Source organism: Mus pahari, chromosome 3 (assembly GCF_900095145.1).
Source record: "Mus pahari chromosome 3, PAHARI_EIJ_v1.1, whole genome shotgun sequence".
Taxonomy (NCBI): Eukaryota; Metazoa; Chordata; class Mammalia; order Rodentia; family Muridae; genus Mus; species Mus pahari.
The window spans coordinates 128,652,907-128,660,095 of NC_034592.1; the positions used below are offsets into that span (position 1 = coordinate 128,652,907).

At 39.1% G+C, this 7,189-nt stretch overlaps 1 protein-coding gene across 1 annotated transcript in view; it reads left to right on the top strand.

Moving 5' to 3' along the window:
* Positions 1-7,189, top strand: part of Cfap61 (cilia and flagella associated protein 61) — a 276,129-nt gene that overhangs the window by 221,368 nt on the left and 47,572 nt on the right. The window lies entirely within an intron of this gene.

The following is a 7,189-nucleotide window of genomic DNA, read 5'->3' on the forward strand; positions in this document are numbered from 1 at the left end:
GCAATTTTCAAATTCATCTGGAATAATAAAAAACCACATGATCATCTCACTAGATGCAGAAGAGGCCTCTGACAGAATCCAACACTCCTTTGTGATAAAAGACAGGGATACAATGCACATCCATAAACATAATGCAGGTAATTTTCAGGAAGCTCATAGCCAACACAAATGAAATGGAAAGAAACACAAAGCTGTCTGCTCTTTCCATACCTATTCAATATAGTACTTGAAGTCTTAGAGCAATAAGACAACTGAAGTTTAAGGGGATACAAATATTAAAGGAAAGAGTCAAAATATCTTTATTTGAAGATGAAACTATCATATACATAAATGACCCTAAAGACTCCACCAGGAAACTTCTACAGCTGAGAAACACTTTTAGCAATGTAGCTGTGTACAAAATTAACACACAAAAGTCAGTAGTAGCCTTCCTATATACACATGACAGACATACACAGATGTCAGGGAAAGAATACCCTTCCAGTAGACTCGTGTGTGTGTGTGTGTGTGTGTGTGTGTGTGTGTGTGTGTGTAAATATATGTATATATATGAATATTTATTAAAGGCTCAAATACACACACACACATATATGTATATATGTGAATACCTCTGACAAAGCAAGTGAAAGATTTATTAAATCTTTATAGCAAGTTTTATCACAGATATGTCAAGTTCTATGAAAATAAGAGTCCCACTGGACTTGGGCAATGCATCAGATCTTATTTGAGTCTGGTGAACACTCTCATCTTCGATGGTGACCCCAATATTATAGCATAGTATAAGCCTCAAATTATTTAGGATGACTTGAGGAAGGCATACCATTTTACAGTAGAAATCCACCTGTGGATGCAGCTGTTGTTTGACAAGGTTAGGAGAATTACTTTCTATCCGAAAGCAAGATACACCATACCCAGTACCTGACACAGAGTCTATAAAACAGGATCCGAGTGTCCTTGATACCCACGAGATGATGGCAGCATCATAACCTCTCTTTCCTCCTAAAAATTTTAAATTACAGAATGCCTCATGAAAGCAAAACAAACAAACAAACAAACAAAAAAGTATATACATCATTCATGTATGCTTGAGGGGGAATGATACTGGAAATCCATGTGTCTGTCACCTGTGTTAAGGAATAATTCCGGACCAGGGGCCACTGGAAGCCCCTCTCTGGCTATATGCAGACGGTCATTTGAAGGCGGCCACCATCTCTAAGTTAAAGTTAGTCATTTGGCTTCCTATGAATCTTTTCTATGTAGGAACAAATACAGTCTTTGTCATAAGTTCTCAAGTCTCCTCTTAAAACGAGAAAGCAGCTTCAGCATAACATAAGAAAATCGACTCAGCACGACCCAATAAATCATCATATTCCAAAGCAGGGATGGGCTGGATTTGATCCTAGGTGGTTTACCAACTGTTATTTCATATATGCGTATGTGTGTATAATGTTTATATAAAAATGGTTTCCTAAATAATATTAATTGGTCTTGCCTACTTTTGAGTTGAAGCTCCAGTTTGCTACAGAAAGCCAATGTTCTGTTTATTCTGTGCAAGGGAAGTGTCCACACTGAAGGATGTAGCTGTGGCTCATTTGTTCTTCCCCACCCCACTCCCACCCCCCACAGTGTAGTCTTCCATTGTTTAACTGTGTCACTATGCATTCATGGATTTTCCTGCAGGTTGTTGTCTTGAGTTCTTTGTGATGTTAGAAACGGTTCTGTAGCCACAAAGAACATGCTTCATGTGTAGGATTTTTCTAAGTGTGTCCCAGCCCTGTTACTGTACAGTCCTGGCAATCTGCACTTATTCCCAAAGTAGCCATGTCTGTCTGTCTATCCTTGCGTGAGAGTTCCTGCCTCTCCATCATACATTGGTTATGTTCAGACTGTAAAGTTAGACTAGTCTGATCTTATGCAAATGTGCCCTCTGACTTTTCACTATCCTTCTCTGACGAATAACGCATCTAAGTGCCTTCTCATTTGTTGTTAGGACGTGTATAATAGTACCTTGTGACCATATGGGTCTCTTCTTCTTAATAATACCTAAGAGGGCTGATGGGCTCTGGGTGCACACTTGTGCTGATCATACATTTTGAATGTTTCATCTACTGCTTTGAAATTGTTATTTTCTATATAATGGCAGTTAATATATGTTCTTAATTTAATACAATACCCTCTTCAAAAGTATATTGTATATTTTCTTCCCTTTACTCTTCCAGAAGTTTTATAATAAACCCATCATGTTCCATGGACTTGATGAACAGCATATTAGATCCTTGCTTAATTAGGCAGGATTCCATCTTTTTTGATACTGGTTAGTAGAACATCATAACATAGTATAAGTGTCAATTTATTTAGATCATCTTTCATGGCTTTCAATAAAGTTTTATAATTGTCTTCATAAATAGCTTGCCCATTTTTTGTCTGACATGATCCCCAGATACTGTGCCATTTTATTGCTGTCATAAACATTTTTATTGGGCCAATGAGAGGGCTCAATGAGTAAATTGCTTGTTGTGACAACCTGAGTTCAATCCATGAATACTGCATAAAGGTAGGAGAGAATAAGCTACATAGAGTTGCCCTCTGACCTCCACACATGTACTGAGACACACATACCTGCTCATGCATGCTTGCAAGTTCTCTCTCTCATAATGATTAATTGACTAATTTTAAAACATCACTGTTGCTGATTGTCACTGGTATGGAGAGATGCCCTGAGGGTTTTTTTATAGTTCTGTGTCTTGTAAATTTGCTAAAACAAAATTTAAAAATTCACCTATAGTTTTTTTTTTTAAAGATTTTTCACATAGATAAAACTGAAATAATGTCATTTCTTTTCTTATCCAATCTCTATGGTTTCTGTTTGTTTTTCTTGTCCTATTGCACAGGCTAAGGTATGTAGTGTAAATTACTGAGGAGGAGTTAGGACTAACACCCTTGACTCATTCCTAATCTTACAGGTAATGTGTTTAATATTAAATGTGAGGCATTTGCCATATTATTTGTGTCCTTCATTCCTTCATTGGGCAAAGAATCCTTTGGAAGACTCATGTTTCTAAGCACTAAGCTCTCTCTCTCTCTCTCTCTCTCTCTCTCTNTNTGTGTGTGTGTGTGTGTGTGTGTGTGTGTGTGTGTGTATTCAAGTGTGCACTCACTGGTGTTTCAACCCTAGGGTCTTGTGCATACCAAGAGCACCCTCTATTCCATTAGGAAAGTTTCTTGATGCTTTCAAAGATAATCCAACCTTTTACAAATTCCTTAATCATAGGTTTTCCCTCTTTTCAAATATTTATAGACTTGACCCATGTATTGACTTAGAATCCTTTGGGTAAGTACCCAGGAGTTCTGTTAACTGAGTTGCATTGTAGGAAACCTCCTTGCCAGCTCCCACATGACTAGACAAGTCCACATGGCTGTCAAGTGTTATGGGTTCTCTTCTGTAACATTGGAGCACCATTCTGATTTGGGTGAAATGGACTCTCAGTGTCACCTTGATGTGCATTTTCCTGATGGCTACTCTGGTAGAACATTTTGTCACAAGTTTTTTTTAGCCATCTATGTTTCAGCTTTGGAGACCTATCTGTTCGTTTCATTAGCATTTATCTATTGCATTGCCTCACCTTTTGGTGTTTAGGTTTTCCAGCTCTTGGTATATTCTAGCCTTTAATCCTCAGTTGGATATGTAGCTAACAGGTTTTACTCGAATTCGGAGTGTTTCTGCACCCTACATTGTTTCCTTTGCTTCGCAGACCTCTCACTTCTTGAGGCCCCACTTGTCAGTTGTTGCCTCTTCTCCTGAGCAACTGGAGTCCTATTCAGAGAGTCCTTGCCTCTGTGTGTCTATCTCTTGAAGTGTCTTCCCTGTTTTATTGTGTTAAAGCCTTTAGTCCATTTGGAGTTGACTTTCATCTAGGGTGAGAGATAGAAACTGACTGTGAGTACATGGCTCTCTAGTAAAACTTGAAATCAGATGTGAGATACTCTGACATTCTTTTTGTTCAGATCGTTTTGTTCTCTGGAGTCTTTTGTACTTCCACATTGTGGCTCTCTGGGCTCTCCTGGATCATTGGCTGACACAGTCCACTAGGGCAGTGGGAGCAGAGATGTCTAACAATGGGTTTGGAAGCCCTGTGAGTACTCACAATGAATAAACCACACTGGGACCCACAGTCAGGCAGATCAGCTTCACTTAGAGTGATTGAAGCCTTATAAAGTTTTGGGAGACTGAAAGTAGGGACATCCAGGATGGGCAAAGGTCACTGGCTGGGGGCTTAGGGTACTTGGAATGCATCATTAGCATGGGGAAGCATTTCAGAACTCTCAGGTGCTGGCTGAGCAGGTTCTGTCAGGAGAAAGGAAACTGGTCTTAGGAACTAATGGAGGCTGTGTGGCTTTCAGTTAGAGGCAAGGATGGGGGCTTAGAATTCCCAGGACAAGAACAGAGAAGGAGAAAACCCCCTAACAAATAGAGTCTCCCGTATTGCCCCAACCCAGTCATGGTGGACTTCAACCTTAATTAGCAGAGTTTTAATGCCATATGAGTTTTAAGATTTATTTTTTTAATATTCATATGAAGAATGGCCTGAAATGTTGTTGATGATTTCATTGAATCTGTAGATTGCCCTTGGCTGCTTTCACAATATTAGGTCTTAGATCTTAATAAACCACAATGGTTGTCTGTCCATCTTCTAATGTCTTCCACACTTCATTCTTTGGTGTTTGAAAGTTTTCATTGTAGGCATCTTTCACTTCCTTGGATAGGTGTATTCTAAGAATTTCGCTGGTTGATTTTTAAGTGAGGCCATTGTTAAGGGGTTATGTCCCTGGTTTCCTTCTCAGCAGGTCTCTTAATTGCATATGGAAAGGCTACTGATTGTGCTCAGTTAATTTCTAAGCCTGTCATCTTGCTGAAAGATCTAAGAGAGCTTTACTGATGGGGTCTTTTGGGTCTCTTATATGTTGAACTATATTTACAAATAAAGATGCATTGACTTTTCTTATTAGTTTTCCTTTCATTTTCTTCCTCTGTCTTCCGTTCTCTAATACTTTGAGCTCTATATTGATTAGTAGTAGAGGGAGCAGATCCCCTTGTTTTTGTTCCCAATTTTGGTGGAGACGCTTTGAGCCTTTCCCCATTTAGTGTAGTGCTGATCATAGATTTGTTGTATGAAGCTTAATTATGAGATTTATTTTTTCCTATGTCTAGTTTCTTTATTATGGGATGTTGGGACTTGTCTAAAACTGTTTCTGAGTCTCTTGAGATGGCAATGTGACTTCTGTCCTGAGTCCACTGATCTGATGTATTACATTTATTGATTTGTAATTGCTTTCTTTTTTTTTTTTTTTTTTAATGTATGAATGTTGAATCATACCTACATCTCTGGAGTGGAGCCAACTTGATCATGGTGAGTGATCTTTTGATGCATTGCTGGATTTGGTTTGCTAGGATTTTATTGAGAACATTTGCATCTGTGTTCACCAGAGAAATTTACCTATAATGTTTTGTTGTTGTTGTTGTTGTTATTGTTGTGTCTTTTAAGTGGGTTTTGGCGACAGAATAATAGAGGTCCTGTAAGAGGATTTTATAGTGTTTCTTCCCTTTCTGTTTTGTGGAATAGTCTGAGAACCCATGGTGTTGTTTCTTCTTTAAAGATGTAGTAGAACTACATTCTTAGCAGGGAATCCATAAAGGTCTGGGCATTTTAGTTGAAAGAATTTTTGCATTGCTCTTCCAATCTTGTAGCTTCTTAGAAACGTGTTAAAATTGTTTACTTACCCTGATTAAATTTTGGTAAGCCATATGCATTTAGAACTTTATCCATTTTAAAAAAGTATTTTTCCAACTTGGTAGAATATAAGTTTAAAGGTATATAGCCTAACGATTTTCTGAATCTCAGTGGTTTTTGTCGCAGTGTGTGGGGAGCCCTGAGTGAGGTCCCGAGTCAATGTGTTGTTGGCATAGGCCCAGGGAGGGACAGCCAAGTCTTCTCCCAGGGGCGAGACTCAGAAGGAGTCCTGGTCTAAGTGTTAATGTCAATAGTGTGTGTAAAAAAGAGAAAAGTATAGCTTTCTCCCCACCCCCAGATATTTACAGTCTGAAGACTGCTCCCCTACAGAGCCCTGCTCCTACTGAGATTAGCTAAACCAGTCTCCTAAACCCCGCCTCCTTATATATGCAGTAACCCCACCTTTCTGTTCAGTTGTACATAGTAAACACCCTAAGCTCTGGGTGCTGAGGTGTCTCCATCAGAGAACCAGCCTACGCAACCTCCCTTGTCTATGTGTCTTCTTCTCTTCATTCTCTGGAGGTCCCCTAATTATTCCAAGCCTTTGGCTAGTGGTCACATGTCTCCCTCCATTTTCAGCTGTGGTCCTGTTAATTTGGGTTTTCCCTGGTTGGGTTAGTTTGGGCTCTGGGTTTGTCGCTCTTGTTTCTCTTTTCAGATCACCAACTTTACTGACTCTTTGTATCGTTGTTGTTCCTAGTTCATTCACTTCTGACTGGATCCTGCTTCTTTCCAGCTACTAATTCTTGTGTTTGTTTTCCCAAGACCTAAGATACATTGTTACTTATTTTCGATCTCTCTAACTTTTGAACTTAGGTACTTGCCGCTGTCAACTTCCCCAGGAGGGTCGCTTGCATTTTATCCCATGGGTTTGGTTATGGTGCGTTTTCCTTTTTTTATTCAATTCTAGACATTTTTAAATTTCCTTCTTGATTTCTTTGATGACCCCCCTTCAGTGGTGCAGTGTCCAGTCTTCGTGAGTTTGTGTTTGCTCTGTAGTTTCTCTTGCTGTAGTTCCCAGACTCCATCCCATTGTGGCCAGGTAGAAGATAAGAAATTGACTGTATCTCCTTATATTTTAAAAATCCGTTTTGCTTGCTGGTGCATGAATTGTTGTAGAAAGAGTTCCATGAGCTACTGAGAAAGTGTGTATCTTGTAGTGTTTGGATGGAATGGTCTGTAGATATCTGTTAGGTCAGAAGAGCAATAAGATCATTTAACTGAGGGCTGCTCCTTTTATCTATTTGTGTGGAATTCACCTATCTGTCAGCAAGAGTGAACAACAACAACAACAACAACAAAACACAAGTATTTAAAAAGCAAATTCATTTTCTTCTTAGCTCATGATAGGACTTCATCACTGCTGTCAGTCAATGATCCTTGAAACATCTGAGTTCCGG